Genomic DNA, 17,312 nt, shown 5'->3' on the forward strand with positions numbered 1-17,312 from the left:
AGTACCAGCCAGCAAAGGTGGGAGACAAATGAAATGCTCCCCCCAGAGATCCATGCTGTGGTATTTGAATGGCAGATGCTGCTGCCCATTGGCTGTGAGACCAGCCCATACACACAGATCTGTTCAATCCAATTTTGAGGGAGCGGGGTGAAAAAAACAGGCGATTGCCTTCCTGAGTCTCAATCTGGTAGGTTTTAGTTACAGCCACTTTAGGATTTGGGCAGCGAGCGCAGCAGCTTTGGCAGCCGAGTGCGGGGAGAGCGGATGAGCCGCACATTGACGACATCAGGAGTGGCGAGCCTGCCAAGCTGCCGGCATCTGTGGGATTGCAGGGGGCACGCAGGTGGTGGGCAGCCTCTTGACTCACTTGGTGGAGGGGGGCTTGACCAGCCCTTTCCTCAACTTCGTGGCCCCCGGAGCACGTCTCTATGGAGTGCGGAGGGAAAGAAGAGAAGCCCTTAGTTGTCCACAGGGCATGCAGAGTCTTTGCATATTCTGATGGACATTTTAAGTTGCCTTATCTCCATAACCACCCCGGATCTGGACATTCCAAGCGGCCGTGGAGATAAGTGGATTTCCAACAAGCTCCTGGGTAGTCTGACATTTGCACGTCTCCTTATTTCCATAGCGACCACCAGTAAAATAAATAGGGAGCAACTTTCCATGCCTTGCGGTGGGACACAGAGGGGCACTCGAGTTGCTGTGGCAACTGGCAGCAGATCTGGAGGCATATCCCATGGAACTGCGTCAGGCCTGGCGCTTGGGGCCTCGCTGCCCTCATGGTGTGGCTGGTGCTCAGGTTTGTGTTTCCATTTCATCAGCTCCCAGCGGGGGCAGTCCTGGTGCTGGATGAGGTGCCAGCCAGATAAGAGCCCAGTGGTGCTGGCACTGAAGGACTGGAGGAGTGTTGTGACTGCTCCGACTGGAGGGTGTTTCCCCTCTGCTGAGGAGGTTGGCAGTCTCTGGGCACATAGCAGGTTTATGGCTGTGTTAAGGTACTGTTTCACCCCAAGATGGTGGCATTGCTGATTGCACCTTCCTGTGCTTTTCAGGTGAAATCCTGACCACCCCTGGAAGCTTGTGGAAGTTTTGCCGTTGATTTGAGTAGGGCCTGCATGTTTTGATGGGAAATGTCTCTTCTGGGGTGTTGTTATTAGTATGACAAACCTCTGGGTTGGAAAGCACAACAGGGTATTTATTGGTCTCCGAGCAACTCTTGGATGCACAGATACAGCAGCAGAGGTGATACAATAAACCCAAGTGTCGCAGACAATAGACATGGTTACTAGATAATCCCCCTGCCCCTATCCATTCATCCTGGGGGAGCAGGGACTAGAGACCTAGGCCTTTAACTCACTCGCTCTCTCACTCTCCCACCCCAGTGTTTTTAGCTAAGTGGCTATTGATTTCCCTTGCTAATGCTACTGTCATCCATATCTATGTCACTTCCTGACTAGACTATTGCAGTGTTATTTACTCAGGGTGACTCTTGGAGACTGCTTGGAAACTTTAGGTGGAGAAGAATGGTGAGCTGCTTGGTGGGGAAAGGCTGTGCAAGCATGTTACTGCTTCTGGCCATGCACCATGATGGCGTCCCGTCTGTTCCTATATGCAATTCAATGTGCTGCATTTAATCTCCCAAACCTTTTGTAATTTAGGAGCTGGCTTCCTTATAGACGATACATGTCTCTGTACACCACTGCAACGGCTGAAATCAGCAGAGAGGCTGTGCTGACAGCCCTCAGAAGAGCATTCTGTTGGGTGGTCTGTCAGACCTTAACCTGGTTAGTCTTCAGAGGCATGGTACGTGGCTTATCTTTTCAGCCACAACCTAGCCCAATGAAATCAAGGCTCTGTGGTCTCCTTCCATGTCTGAGTTGTAACTGATGTTTTGTTTTATCTTAATCTGTGATCTGCACATGTTTCAAGGCAATAGACACACTGTGTTATCGAATAAGTAGAAATAAACCACAGCTAATATAGTGAAATCACTTGGGGAATCATCACAGTCTCTTGTGATGTTTCCCTCTGCATCTGGAAGATGATTTGTGTCAAATAACTGCTGTTTAAGAACACCAACCCTTGGAATATGGGAATGAGTAATAGGAGCTCCAGGCAATGACCCAAGGCTAGGAGACCCTCTCGATTTGTGATGAAATTCTAGTCCAGCTAATGGCAATGATAATTTGCCAGGAATCAACAATGTGCTCAGTACTGTACATGGCACAAATGTCCATAAAGCCCACCCTAAAGCCTTTATGGTTTAGGAGACAGTTTACAGTCTGAAAGGGTATTCAGTCAGTGTTGTGCCTCCGAGCCTGAAGATTGAAAACCCTCAAGACGAATTATCTCCTTGGCTTGGCCTGGGGGAATCGTTAATATTACCACTGTGTATTAAATGGACACAAGGTCTGTCTTGAAATTCCAACTGTTTATCCACCCATTTATGGGAGGGCTGAGACAGAGCTGGGGTCTTCACAGAAAATGTGCCTATGAAGAGAGGGCACCAGAGTTGATTGCCTCGGGCTCAGAATGGTTAGAGGTACCTTATCATTGCTACCTTTGCAGCTCTGGAAGGCTCCCTGAATCGGCAGTGGTGGTTGCTCATTTGGAGGATACTGGCTAGATGCACGCACTACTCAGGTTCTCATGGAACAGTGAATACGAAGAGACATTTAGCCATGATACCTATAGAACTGTCAGTTGCATCCTTCTCTGGATCTGTCTTTCTTCCAAGATGGGGTTGGAGGAGAATGGAACTAGCCAGGGTGAGACGAAAAACTGACAGGGAGCAATCAGTGTCTTTTCCCTGCTGGGAGTCTGTGTGTTGAGCTGTAATCCAGTTAAATCAACTGCTGTCAAATAATAAGAAACAGGTTCACAAGTTCTACAAAATTCAGATCCCTCTTGGTCTTCAGGTCAAGGTTGTAACGAACCCAGCAGCATTGGGTTCATGCAGGTTGCTTTGTTGTGTTCCCCAGAACCTTTCTTTGCTTAGACTGACTGGTATTTGTAATTAGAAGTCATAGCTAAGTTTTATTTTGCCTTTCTCACCTGGGAAGGAAAGTGGGAGAGAAGCATTGTAATTCCAGCTTTGATTTTTGCCATACAAGTTGGACGTTTGGGAGCTGAGCTGTGAGCTGTGGAGCTGTTAACAGCTGCTTTGAAACTTCATTACCAAGAGCCAGAGTCTTCCCTTGGGCATGAAAGTGCAGCTTCCTTTGAAACCAGTGTAGGTTGCATGCTCGGATATTGGGGTACAGAGGTGAAGAGATTTTAGTTGCAACCTTTATCATAGGTTCAGTTCCTTCTTTTGAGGCCTTGACTTAACAGCTTTGCCTTAGTACTGATTAGTCTTTTTGTAGGAGAAATAAATGCCCATTTTAGGTGACAAACTGAACATCCCATCATCTCCTTAGGTTTACAGCATGGTGGGCATGTGTTATCAGGCCTTTTGGGTATGTCCTTTCAATAAAGTAGCAGCCTTTCCATCCCTGAACTGGGTAAAACCCATTCAGGCTGGAATGTGCTCTCCTGTTAACTTGTGCTGATCCCACGTGCTACAGCTTGTCTCCTTACGAAGGCACATCATGCTCGCATCACAGGCTCTCTGTTGAATTTTGGATTCTCCTTAAAACCTCAGTCCTCCAATGCAAAGCCCTCAATGGACTAGGGCTTCATTAATGCAGGGACCATACCTATACAATCCTTCAGATGCGTGGGGACACTACCGCGGATGGAGACTCCTCCAGATGCATGGGGACATTACATTGGATGGAGACTCCCTCAGAAGCGTGGGGACATTACAGCGGATGGAGACTCCTCCAGATGCGTAGGAACATTACCACGGATGGAGACTCCTTCAGATGCGTGGGGACATTACCACGGATGGAGACTCCTCCAGATGCGTGGGGACATTACCGCAGATGGAGACTCCCCCAGAAGCGTGGGGACATTACAGCAGATGGAGGACAGGGTGATAGTCTCAGGAGTGGGAGATAGAAATTTTTGCCAAAGGGTCCTTGGTAGTGGAACTACCTACAAGTTTTGCAAAGGCTTGTTCCCACCCAGTAGAAGAAGCTAAAATCACACGCTTGGCCTGCACAATTTTCCCTTCCCCTAATAAGGACCCCCTGCATGTCTGACAGGGAATGCTCCGAGCCAATGGCAGGATGAGAAACTAGTCCATTTTAGCGCAGAAATGATTCTGAGAATTGCTGTATTTTATGCCATAGGACTGAGCACATTACAGATGCCTTGATAGAGAGACAGATAGGTAGATAAACTGAGTGGCAGATTGCTGTGCTTTCAGAAGTGACGGACAGACAGAAATCCCGCAGTGTACACAATTATGGACTTTTAGTTCCTCATCTCGGAGATTGAAAAGACGTCTGTTTTCCTTTGGCGTTCTGCTCATTCCTGTTAAGTATCAGACAATGCAAAGGCGCAGAGCAGCCACTAATCAATGCACAGCGGGAAACAGTTTCTCTGAAATCATCGAAAAAGCAGAACTTTTATTTTCTTTTTTTCCCCCTCTTGATCCTTGGGAGCATCTTGGCCTCAGCTTCTTTTGGGAGGCTTTTACTGCAGCTTTGGCGCAGGGCTGAGAGAACAGAGGCTGCGGGAGGAAACTGATTTATTTAAAATTAAAGGAAAGTGGAAATTATTTTTCAAGATAAGAGTTTTTACACCTGAAGAGGCTGACTACTTCCCAGTTATGCTGGTCCCCGGACAGTGAAATAACACAGGAGTGATGTAAATCGCAATCTGTCGTCTTTACGTGCTTTACAAGGAGCTCAGCATTCTCTCTCTTGTCCACCTCTCACCCTCTTACGAATAAATGATTTCTACAATCAGCAAGATCTTAGTTTGTCATTTGACAATTGCCGCATCTTAAAGTTCTGAGGCTTTTTGGAGGGAGAGAGATGAGCTGAGTTAGGGTGGGTTAGGGCCATTTTGTGGATTGTTAGGATTTTCTGGTAATCATGTCCCCGGATGGCTCGGAAAGCTCGGATCTAAAAGCATGAATAGCTATGGCTTGAGCTAAAGAGGCGGTAACAGACTCGTCAACCTTTTCTGTGGCTTAGCCACTAGAGGGGGACCAGGAGGCACACCATGCAAACACGGGTTCTGGTGGCAACTCCGTGCCTGGACTGGGGAGGGAAGAAAGGGGCTGTTCTGGATTTCGCAGGTGCCTTTGTGACTTCACGATATTAGTTTTGGGGTGCTTTATGACCCGAGGAAGAGGGGCATTGGCCTAGGAGTCAGGACTCCTGGGCTCTCCTCCCAGCACCAGCACTGTGGAAGCAAGTCATTTCCTGGCTCCGTGCCTCATCTGTATCATGGATAGAATGGTACTTACTCCTCTTTGTAAAGTGCTTTGAGATCTACAGATCATAATCCCTGCAGGAAGGATTCTTATTAGATTAAGTGTCCGATGGATATTCCCTAGAGCGTTGTCCTCAGAGAATGCCGTAGCTGTGCGTTGGTGCCAGGATGCATGACTGTTGACTGGTATCTGGGGTAAACTCCAGGAAGATTTTGTTTGCTAAGAATGCCTCTTAATACAAATGCTGCTTTCCCTAAGGATCTGCAGCAGGCCGGTGCCTCTGTGCTGCTACCTGTGGTAGGGCCTCATGCATTACCACATAGACCCTATGAGGAGAAACACCACAGGAAGTACCACCTTGAAAGCTGGATTGACAGCTTCCCTCATGGCCCCTGATTGGTCCAGGTGCCCTATTTAAGCCCAGGAGGAATTCCAGGAAGTGTCCATGCAATGAGGCAGACTCCCCTGCCAGCTGTAGCAATGGTCCTGCCTCTTGGCTTGCCTTTGGACTTCTGACTACGGCTTGGACCCTCAGCTTCCACCCTGCATCTCCGACTCTAATCCCGACCCCAGGCTTCGGTGCTTGAACTCTGACTCTGGCTACGTACACTAACTTTGCCCCTTGAGCCCTGGCTCTGTTCTTGCCCCTGGCATTGGTACTAGGACCCTGACCCTGGGCTCGGACTCAGGCTTTCGCTCTTAGACTCTGACTCTGGTTTTGACCCTGGACCTCGGCTCCTGGAAGCTGGCACGGTTCCCCTGCCCTGCCCTGAGCGCCATTGGCTGGGAGCTGCAGGGGCAGCGCCTGTGGGCAGAGCAGCGTGCAGACCCTCCTGGTAGTGCCTCCACCAAGGAGCCAAGGGACATGTCACAGTTTCCAGGGAGCCCCCTGAGGTAAGCGCCACCCAGAGTCCACTCCCCGCACCCCACCCCTCCTCCCAAGCCCTGAGCCCTGCACCCTCCTGGAGCTCGCACCCCCTCCCGCACCCCAACCCCCTGTCCCAGCTTGGAATCCCCTCCCACACCCAAACTCCCTCCTGGGCCCCCTCCCACACCCAAACTCCCTCCTGGAGCCTGAACCCCCCTCCCCGCACCTCCTCCCCCAGCTCGGAATCCCCCTTCCACACCCAAAATCCCTCCCAGAGCCCGCACCCTCCTGCACTCCAACCCCCTGCCCCAGCCCGGAGCCCCCTCCACACCCTGACCCCCTCATTTCTGGCCCCATCCTGGAACCTGCACTTGCAGCCCAAAGCCTGTACCCCCTCGCACACCGCAAACCCCTGCCTCAGCCCGGAGCCCCCTCCCATACTCTGAACCCCTCGGCTCCACCCCCAGCCCAAAACCCGCTCCTGTACCCCAAACCCTTTATCCCTGGCCCCACCCCAGAGCCCGTACCCCAAGCCAGAGCCCCCTCTCACATCCCAACCCACTGCCTCAGCCTGGGGCCCCCTCCCGCACTATGAACTCCTCATTTCTGGCCCCACCCCAGAGCCCACACCCCCAGCTGGAGCCCTCACCCCTCCCACACTCCAGCCCCCTGAGCCAGCCCAGTGAAAATGAGTGAGTGGGTGAGGATGGGAGAGAGCGAGCAATGGAGGGAGGGGGGATGGAGTGAGCGGCGGCAGGGCCTCAGTGCAGGAGTGGGGTCTCGGAGAAGGGGCGGAGCAAGGGTGTTCAGTTTTGTACAATTAGAAAGTTGGCAACCCTACCACTAAGCCTGACTTCCCAAGCCCTGGTCATGACACTTTGGATAAGGAGAGTGATGTTGGATGGAAGTTTGGGGATAAGTGGAAAGCACTGTGATTTGGGCCATTCTAGCAGTGCCTGTCTTGGTCCTTACAGCCACGTGTGTATCTCATGCCATGGGCAGCTCTCTGGACAAGTGGCCCTTGAAGGTGAAGTCACAGAGTAGAAATAATAATATCTAGCTCTTTCCATCCACAGATCTCTAAGTGAGGTAGGTAGCGTTAGCTCCCTGGTACAGATACCGGCTGCACAGGCAGGGCAAGTGTCTCACCCCAGTCACATAGGAGGCCTGTGGAAGAACCAGGACTAGACCTCAAGTCAGCTGAATGCCTTGTCCCCTGTGTCATGCCACTTCCCAAATAATCCCTGCTGAGCAGTTTCATCTAGGGGTTAGCGCAGTTGAGACAGTTCTGCTGCGGGGTTCCTGCACCCCAAAGCTCGTGGGTGCTGGGTTCAGAGTTTTGATCTGGCCCATCGTAACAAGGAATTCCAGTCTGGCGTTGGGACCCCTCTCCGAGACTGTGGGTGTTTGGAGCCAGGGTTTTGGTTTGGGCCCAGAAAAGACTGACCTCTAATAAGCAAGAGGGGATTGCCAACAGAACTGGTTCCACTGATTGTGAATAAGATTATGGTGAGCCACTGCAAGATTCCCATTGACTGCATTGCCGCTCTGCTCCGGGATATCCTTTCTGAAAGCCAGGTCGTCTCCAGGCTGGATGTGAGCTGGCTCTGAGCAGCTGTGCCTTGCCCTCTGCTCCTCCCTCTTGCTCCGAGTGCCTTCTCGCTTCCTCCAAGGAAGTTCTTATCTGGAGCCCCCAACCGCACTGATCTATCATCACTGCTTAGCCAGCATTGTTGCAAGGAATGCCACCTCCAGGGCCAAGTTCATCCCTAGAGTAAACCCCGTGACTCCACTTCTCTAACAGAGCTAAGCCAGACATGGAGTGCTGCAGAGACCTACAGCCCCTGAAATGCTCCAGACTAGGGAGGAGGTCTGTGCGGGGTCTCCAACCCCACCCCACCCTAGGTCTCCTCTCTCTAGCTGGGAAGGGCTTGTCCGTATACTGCAAGCCATAGACATGAGCACAGAGCAGCTCTGAATTGAGCAGCGCCCTCCCGTGTGCTTTGCAGCTATCCCCATCATGGCTGGAAGCATACGGTCACCCCCACCAAGCAGCAGGTGGCCATGGCCGTCCTTCCTTTCTCAGGAGCACAGGCTTAGGCAGCTCCTCTGGCTTCTGTAGTTTCTCTGCCTCACAGCAGAGTATGGGGGAGATTCCCCGACTCACAACAATAAGCAGCAGCTGTGGGGCTTGAAGCTACACAACGGTGGCTTGCCTGCATGTGGGAGCTCTGATCTTGCGGCACCGTGGGGCGGAAGGTGTGTGATGGGACATCTGAGAAGAAAGCACTAGCTGGAATCAAACCGGGAGTAGGGGTGGGGGCTGGTCCAAGTGCTTTGAATCCAATATTGACAAGAGCAAAGGTGTAGGAATCCCCTCAGGCAGAGCATCCCTGGGACACATCCCTCCTGCACGGCTGTATGCGGTGGTGGTGAGTGCATGGGGAGAACCTGTCCCCAGGACTGGAGTAGGGCTTGGAGATGCCCCTTGGCTCCGGGCATTGTGTATCCCACCCATTTCTGGGGGACACAGCAACAGAAAACTCATGAAGCAGCATCACCCCGTAACCACTGCAGCCGCTCTGGCACCCAGCAAAGTCCCTGGCCAACCCCTGGCCAATTGATTTGTGTAGGAACATGTCCAAAGCCTCGTTACCCAGGTCAGCTTCCACAGGGCATGGGCACTGGAGAAGAACAGGGCAGGAGCAGTGGGGGGTGCAGAGGACGATGGGCAGAGGGATGGTGCTGAGGGATAGTAAAGAAAGTCACGTGGGGCAAGATCTGGGCATTGTGAGGGTAGGGACATGGAAAAGTGAGGGAGATTTCATGGAGTGATGGGTGGGGGGTATTGGAGCAGATTTGGGGGTGGGGGTGAGGGATATTCAGCAGTTTTTGGGGACGGGGTATTTGAGCAGATTCGGGAGGATTCTGGAGCAGTTTCTGGGGGATGGGATGGAGAAAACATGCTTTGCGGTTTTTTGTTTGATCTGATGGTGAAGGAAAAAGGAACCAATGTGCAGGGCACCTGGTGGAACGGCTCCCTCTCTCCCTGGGGGCAGACTGCCAAGGGCTGGCACATCACCGTTAACGGTGGGGAGCCCCATCTGAATGCTGCCCAGCCTGCGGTTTGTGTGGTTGCATTTTCGGGCTGTTTCTGTGACGGTGCTGTGGTCTCACAGCTCCCACTCAGTCCCCTCTGGGTTGTGTTGTGTCTTGGCGAAGGGTGGGCTGCCCCCTCAGTTAGGCAGCAAAGCCTCCCCCAGGAAGTGCTCATTGTGCAGAGCCCATGCTTCCCTTCTGCCCCCTCTCAGCTGCGAGTAGCTGCCTCTCACTGATCCAGTGCAGGGCTCCAGGAAGGGATGCTGAGCTAGTGCCGAGTGGCCTCAAAATCCGTCACCTCTGCCTTCTTTGTGCTTCCTTCCTTCTGCCAGCTGCTTGCTCCTGTGGCCAAGCACCAGGCTAAGGGCTTGGCAGGATAATCTCAAGGGGTCTCAGTAATTTATAAAGCTCTTACCTCCTCACCATAGACATACTAAATCTTTGGAAGCTTGAAATTGAAACGTTTCCTAATCAGCCACCTTTTATCTTCATTACATACGTGTTGGTTTGTTATTGTAGGGTTGCCTGCCTGAGTGCTAGGGCTGTGTGCGCTGATTTGTTGTTGTAGGGTTGCCTGGTGCTGTGTGCACTGGTTTGTTATTGTAGGGTTGCCGGTCTGAGTGCTGGGGCTGTGTGCACTGGTTTGTTATTGTAGGGTTGCCGGTCTGAGTGCTAGGGCTGTGTGCACTGGTTTGTTATTGTAGGGTTGCCGGTCTGAGTGCTGGGGCTGTGTGCACTGGTTTGTTATTGTAGGGTTGCCTGGTGCTGTGTGCACTGGTTTGTTATTGTAGGGTTGCCGGTCTGAGTGCTAGGGCTGTGTGCGCTGGTTTGTTGTAGTAGGGTTGCCGGCCTGAGTGCTCGGGCTGTGTGCACTGGCTTGTTGTTGTAGCGTTGCTGGTCTGGGTACTTGGACTGTGTGCACTGGTTTGTTGTTATAGGGTTTGCCTGGTGCTGTGTGCACCGGTTTGTTGTTGTAAGGTTGCTGGCCTGAGTGCTGGGGCTGTTTGTTTTTGTAGGGTTGCTGGATCACATGAGGTGGCATGTTTTTAAGTTCCCTGTGTTGGCTTTCAGACGTGGCTGGGAGCCGCTGTGCTGTGCGCATTGGCCTGGCTCTCACTGAGGCGCTGCCCATGCGTCCCTTGGATCAGTGCACTGTCGCTCGCTGTTGCAGGGTTGCCCGTGGCTGGATGAGTTGTGCACAGTGTCCGGCTGCATGGCTGGCTTGTTTGCCATTGCAGGATAATCTCCGGGGAAGCAGGGAGGACGGGGAGTGGGCAATAGAATAACAGCACCAAAGCATTTGGGCTAAAACAGGAACCCCAGGAGCTGCCTGACCTTTTCAAACAGCTCTAAATCTGATAGGGTCAATCTGGGCCCTCCCGACCTTGACAGCGTCCCCTTTAACCCTGGCATCTTTCCAGCCTGCTAAGCTGCCGTGTATAAAGACCTGAATGAATGGGTGTGTCACATGACACTTAATGCTCTGGCTGAAACTAAGCACCTTCTGACGGAGCCCAGATGACACGCTGTGCCCGGTGAACTGTCGGGGGGGGGGATGGGTGGCAGGGGGGTGCATGTCTTCTTCCGTTATAGAATTATTTGCTAATTAAGGTCCATTATTGCAAAGAGAGGAGTAGGGTCGTGAAAAAAGCCAGCAACAAGGCACTGCGGTGTAAGAAAGGGGGTGCACAGGCCAGCACAGAGCAGCGACCATAGGAGAGCCTCTAATGCTCCTTGGGGTTTGACATCCCCTCAGGAAGTGGGGATGGGGCCTCACAAAGTTGACACACACAGAGTGTGGCCTGTGCCTGGGCAGTTCCCAGCGCCTGCAGGGAATCGCATAGCGCTCCGCCCACTTGTTTCTCTGCTGGATCGGGGCCGTCAGCTTGACACTTAGATGTAGCCTGGAAAGTCCTGAGCCCCCTCCGTTCCTTTATCCAGCTGCCCCTCTCCTGCCCGGTGCCTGTGAGAGCCCTGCCCCCAAAACGCTCCCCTCGCCCATCACAGCTCTTGTCTCCCTGGCCGGGAGGGCTGGACAGGACTCCCTGTTGGCGCTGTAACTCAGATGGCCAGAGGAGTCGCTGCAGAGGCCCCTTTGTTTCCCAGACACACTCCTTAGTTCGGCTGCCAGCCTAAAGGCCAGTCTCTTGTGGTCAGCAAGCCAGCTGCCTCAGACACTCCTGCCGCTTACAGTGCCTGGACCGGCTTCCTGACTGCGACAAGAGCTGCCATTGAGTTTGTCGCTGTCTTTGTTTTCCTCCCTCTCTACCTCTCCTTCTAGTCTGCTCTCTCTTCTTTCTTTCTTTCTTTCTTTCTTTCTTTCTTTCTTTCTTTCTTTCTTTCTTTTTCCCTCCCCATCCTGGTTCTTATATCTCCCCTTCCAATATCTTTCCTCTCCCATTGTGGATTAGCCACTGCTGGGTGGTTTTTGTTTTGTTTTTTTTTAAGCTCTAAGGGCTTATCTCCCCAGGAAAGCTATTCTGGAAGAAGGTAGGGTGTGGATTTCAAGTGGCATAGTTATTCCTGAATGTGTGGACAAGCCCTGAAGGTTGGTTTTGGTGCTGGGGGAGCAGAGGAAATGGGACAGTGGTCATGTGTGAGAAGATGGGCAGCAGCAGGCGAGCTGGGAGGTGGGGAGGCTGTAGGGGAAGGAGCTGCAATAGTCAAGGCTGTAAACAACGGGGTCACCATCACTGACAACCTCAGGAGAAGTCAACTGATGCAAAGACCCTGAGACAGAGGGGTCCAGTCCTACCCATCTCAGACAGGCTGCATTACTATGGAGCTGGCCAGGGCTAGACTGGATGCTCAGCTATCAGGGATAATGAAACCTGTCCCATCACAATCCACTCAGAGAGGCTAAATGACCTACCAGAAGTCTCTCCCCGCCTGCCATTATCTCCTCCAGCCGTCATGTGTCTCCTCTCCTTCCCCATTGTTTTTACTGGGCAAGAGGGACTTATGGTTCTTGCTCCAGTCAGGTTGGTGCCTCTAGGTAACTACTTCTCATTCCCCACAGAATACATCTGTATTGAGCCTTGCAGTGTCTTCTGCCTTCTGACACAAAGGGCCCTCCAAGAAGTGCCCATCAAGAAAGCAGGTCGCAAAAGGGGTTGCCTCACTGAGCCATGCATGGCTTACACCCAACCCGAGAGCTGAATGGGGTCAGATGAAACCCGCGTAGGAGATGTGAATGGGCCCACTGAAGCTGTGCATGCACACGCGCATACCCACACGTGCAAGTACACATGAGATGGGGCCATTGTCTTTGACCAGGAGCAGATCCCATGCTTGGAGAGGCCGGATTCTCACTCCCCGATGTGATCTCATAACAGCTTAGATGCCAGTAAACCCCCTCCAATCTAGCTGTCCTTTGTAAAACCATTTATGATCAGCACCTAAAATCATTCCCTAATTTCATGCTGTGTAATGACCATCCCTTATCAAAAGATACTGTGGTGTTGTCCTGGAACAGATGGGCTCACTGACTTCAGGGTTACGCTAGTGTAACTCCATTTACTTGTGTGGAGTTACTTCTCATTCACACCGATATTACTAAGATCAGATCACTGCTGTTAGCCATAGTGCAGATGTTTTCAACTGTGGTTCAGGGACCCCTTGGGGTCCGCAGACTATGTCTAAAATGTCCAAAGGGGTCAGCACCTCCATTTGAAAGTTTTTAGGGGTCCGCAAATGAAAAAAAGGTTGAAAACCATTGCTGTAGCATTTGGGCCATTACCACTGCCCATGAGAGAGGATCTGCCTTTGTATATAACTGATGGAGACACATACTGACCAGCGGGTAGCTATACAGAGACATACAAGACTGAGAAGAATGGGAGCTATTAGGGTGCTGGCTGGGATAGTGTTTTTTGATTATGTTGACATGACATGGTAATGAGTGTTGGTCAATATTGATCAGCCGTAAGCTGTATTCAGTGACCTAGAGATGCAAATTTCCACATCCTATAATCAACCCTTCCCCATAGGGCATCCATTTCATTCTTTGAATGTATAATATTTACCCTGATTGGTCCGAACGACAGAGAACTTGAGATCTCTATTTTCACATGGGTGTCTTCCCTTTCCATGATGAATGTTGTAACCCTGACACTTCCTTGCAAACAAAACATTGAGGCACGATTCAGAGGAAATGTCAGGAGCGCCGAAAAGTGCCCGAGCAAAGTCGTTTACAACTGAAACTTCTGGCGATTGCAAATGAGCCGGAAATGTGAGCTGAGCATGCCAGTAAAACCAGGCCTTATTCAGTGCTCTGCACAGTCTCTGCAGATTTCTGTCTAGGCAGCATGTCTGTGGTCCTGAGCAGGCTTCCCGAATGTGGACACAAGAAAGAACATCTTGGGTTTTCCTTTTCCTTTACTACATTAGGCCTGTTGAGATCAGAATCCCCAGATTGAGTTTAATGACAAGTTCCTAAAACCCACGTTCCTGATTGTGCAGGGTTGTTAATAATACCGTCCCGATGTTAGCCCTCGAGTCCTCGCCAAATTGCAAGCTGGGTAATTACATTCTACCTCCCTAGGTTACCCCTCCAGTTCCAAGTGGAGGTGGGGCTCATGCTCGCTTCTGGGGCTGAACTGTTGCACATTGTTGCAACACCTGCCACTTTCCACCCCAGAGGTGGCTGCCTATAGAGAAGAAGCTGCTTAATTGGCTGCTGGACAGCCTGTTATCCCAATTACAGAGCCATCCTAATTATCCGAAGACATCCCGCTTCTAAGCTCAGCAGGGGTTGTAGCCACCGGATTGTGCGAGCTCTGAAGCGCCTAAGCTCCACTCCTGTTCCCGGGGAGCTCAGAAGCCCAGCAGGGACCGGGGGTGCTGGGGGAGCAATCCATTTTATATTCCGTGGGAGCATCTGCCTCCCAGATAAACAGCGGTGCTAACAGCCAGCCCTGCTCACTGGGAGGAAATCAACTCCCTTGGCGGTAGAAGTCCCGACTGCCCATCAGAACTGGCATGTGCTGCATGTAGACAGCTGTATATTGCATACAGCTTCCGTGGGCCAAATCAGCTCAGTCAAGTCAGGGCTGTAGCAGGCCCTGGGTGCTCCCAAGCAGGGACAGTTGTGCTGCATAGGCAGGGCAAAGGTGCAGAGAGACTGGCATGGGTGCTATGGCAGCCTCCTCAAATTACCCCATGGGGCAGGGGAAGGATCTGGGGCTAGTGCCGATCTGCAGTCATGTGGATGCAATCCACCTCCTGTGTTTGGTAGGGGTGCCACCCTCACTTTGCAGAGTCCCCTGCACAAGGCCTGTTCATGTGGGATTTGCAATGGGGGGAAGAAGATCTGAGCTGCCAGTCTGCCAGTTCTTTGGGCACCTTTAGGATGAAGGGCCCTGTATAACTATTCCGTGGGGCTAGCGTTATGGGGCTTGATCTTCGCATGTAGCCCTTAGCACTGATTCACAGAGGCCATAAGTGGCTCTGCGCCCCCTGGTGCCCGTGCTGGATTTGTCTGTCCCTGTTTGGCTGCGCCCGCCACGTTGGCTTCTGTTTCCAGTGTGATAGCCAGGCTGCTCCTGGTGTGTTGATTTATGTGGGGGTTGCCACCGTGAGCCCTGTTTGTGACCCCCAGGCTGCAAAGATGCATGGATGCACTTGAAATTGTAACACATGAGAGCTGAAGAAGGGTAGGAACATTTCTCTCATCAGTCGATCCATTTCGCTTACCTGGCTGAGCTGGGAGATCTTCCCTTTCCTCCAACGTGATCTCCCAGCACGCTGATTTTGCCATGAGGAGATACCCCCCCCCTCCGCTCCCCTGATCATTCCCCTTCCCCATAGGGTATCTGCGGAGCCTGCCACAGCACCCAGCTCATGCTGGTCTCTCTGCACCCTCTCTCTGCCTGTGCAGCAAACTGTCCCTGTTCGGGCACCTCCGAGGCCTCCCACGACCCTTCAGACTCAGCTGATTGGGGCCCTGAGAATGTCGAGCTTGGGTGAGAGTTACAGGCCGGGTGCTAGCCGCTCAGCACGTAGGTGTGCAAAACAAGTGTGACTTCCACACCAAGGGGGTGGCGGAGGGAGGGGCAGCAGGAAAAGCAGTAACAGGAGGGTGTAAGATAAGGAGGCTGGGTGACTTTATCTCACATCCTCTTGTTAGATGCTTTTCCTGCTTCGCTCCCCTCTGGGCCCCTGCCATGCCAGTTACAGGCGTTTTTGCAATAAAGGTGTGACACCCCAGAGTGCTGCTGGAGAGAGACTTGCCTGGGACCCGCTGACTCCAGCGGCGGCAGTTATGGCTTTGCACGCTGACTCAGTGACAGATTGGTGCGAGATACCCTACTTCATCCCTTACTTGCATCTTCTCACCATCTTTTAGGTCACTGCTGACTTTGGCCCATAGATTACCATGGGAGCTGCACCGGTTTACCTGAGCTGGTCCTGTCTTTGCTGCAGCAGTGCTAATATCCTACATCTCAGCCTTCTCCATATCTCAGGCCCACCCCTTCCAGCTAGCCAGGATCCCCCTCCCATTTACTAACATGGGGGGTGAGAGGAACAGGGCAGCCACAATGCCCTGACCCCTGTTTGTGACCGCCAGGCTGAACGGCTACATAGCTGCCTGCTACATTACAACATGCAAGCGCTGAAGAAAGGGATAATAGTACAGTGGTCGGAACATTTCACTCATGAGTCAAGGCATTTCCCTTATTAGGGTGAGATGGGACCTCTTCCCTTTCCTCCAGTATGGTCTCCCAGCGCACTGATCTTGCCAGGAGGAGATACAGATTCCACTTTAGAGCTTGCACCGCCGGTCTGTGTGCCTGTGTGTTGGCAGAGAGGTCATGTAATGTGGGAAGACTGTATGATCCTGTATTTGCAAGCCTCCTCTCTTTAATTACAGCAGGCCTGAGGAGAGATTTAAACACTCTGTAGCTGGGTCAGGCCATGCAGTCATATTGAATAAGACATTTGCTGCAGAACACCTAGAAGAAAGGGAGGAATGACGGATAGACAAGAGCAGCGAGGAGCATGCCAACGAGATAACGCAGCTGTCACTCTTGGCGCTGGGAATAATCAGGGCTTGTTAGTTTAAAGCAGAGAAGATGCCACATTGTGACGCCAAATGGGCCGGGCTGGGCGGGTTTGTGAGGCTCAGACCCTGAGACAGTGATGGGGGTGGGGGAGGGGCCTTGTCAGACTAGGGGCGTAGCCACAGGTGCACCTGGGTGGGCCATGGCCCATCCACTTAGCATCCATGCCCACCCCCACAGCCCCGGCTCTGCTCCGGCCCCAGCGCTTACCCCCCTCCATCCATCCGCCCGGCGCTTCAGCCAGGGAACGGGGTTGGGAGCTTGTCCCGCTCCACTCTCCCACCCAGCGCTCCAGCCCAGGAGTGGGGTCGGGGCGCAGGGGCTTGGCACTGGAGCACCTCCTCCCATTCTCCTCCAGCTGGGCGCCCGGCGGGTGAGTGCTTTGACTTGTACCCGCTGTGGTATTGCAGTGACCCGGACACAGGCACTACCCAGGGGAGGCCACCCTTCAGGAAACGTACCCGGGCGCTCAATGCTGAGGGTAGCAGTACCAGGACTTCCTTACACAGCAAGGAGGGACTCAGCTGGAGGCAGTGGGGCTACACTGGCGTACGTGAGATCAGAATCAAGCCCATTTGGGCCATAGGAAGCTTCTCCGATTGTCTTTGCTGTTTGCAGACTAGTTCACTATAGTGGGGTTTTCAAACTTTATTGCACTGTGACCCACTTCTGACAACAAATATTACTACAAGACCCCAGGCCAGGGGACCGAAGCCTGAGCCTGCCCGAGCCCCACCACCCCAGGTGGGGGGCCAAACCCCTGTTACCCGGGGCAGGGGGCCTGTAATCTGAGATCCACCACCAAGGGCTGAAGCCCTCAGGCTTCGGCTTTAGCCCTGGGCCCCAGCAAGTCTAACACCAGCCCTGGTGACCCCATTAAAATGGGGTTGTGACCCACTTTGGGGTCCCGACCCACAGTTTGAGGACCACTTCACTAGCGGGATTACACCAGCTC

At 52.5% G+C, this 17,312-nt stretch overlaps 1 protein-coding gene across 10 annotated transcripts in view; it reads left to right on the forward strand.

Moving 5' to 3' along the window:
* Positions 1-17,312, forward strand: part of CXXC5 (CXXC finger protein 5) — a 171,836-nt gene that overhangs the window by 139,455 nt on the left and 15,069 nt on the right. The window contains exon 1 of one of the 10 annotated variants that reach the window (XM_075131388.1): positions 11,823-11,844. The exons of the other annotated variants lie outside the window; for them this stretch is intronic. The gene's annotated coding sequence lies outside the window, so the exon portion shown is untranslated. Of the gene's footprint in view, positions 1-11,822; positions 11,845-17,312 lie in introns of those variants that run through there. 10 annotated transcript variants of the gene reach the window in all.

Source organism: Caretta caretta, chromosome 8 (assembly GCF_965140235.1).
Source record: "Caretta caretta isolate rCarCar2 chromosome 8, rCarCar1.hap1, whole genome shotgun sequence".
Taxonomy (NCBI): domain Eukaryota; kingdom Metazoa; phylum Chordata; order Testudines; family Cheloniidae; genus Caretta; species Caretta caretta.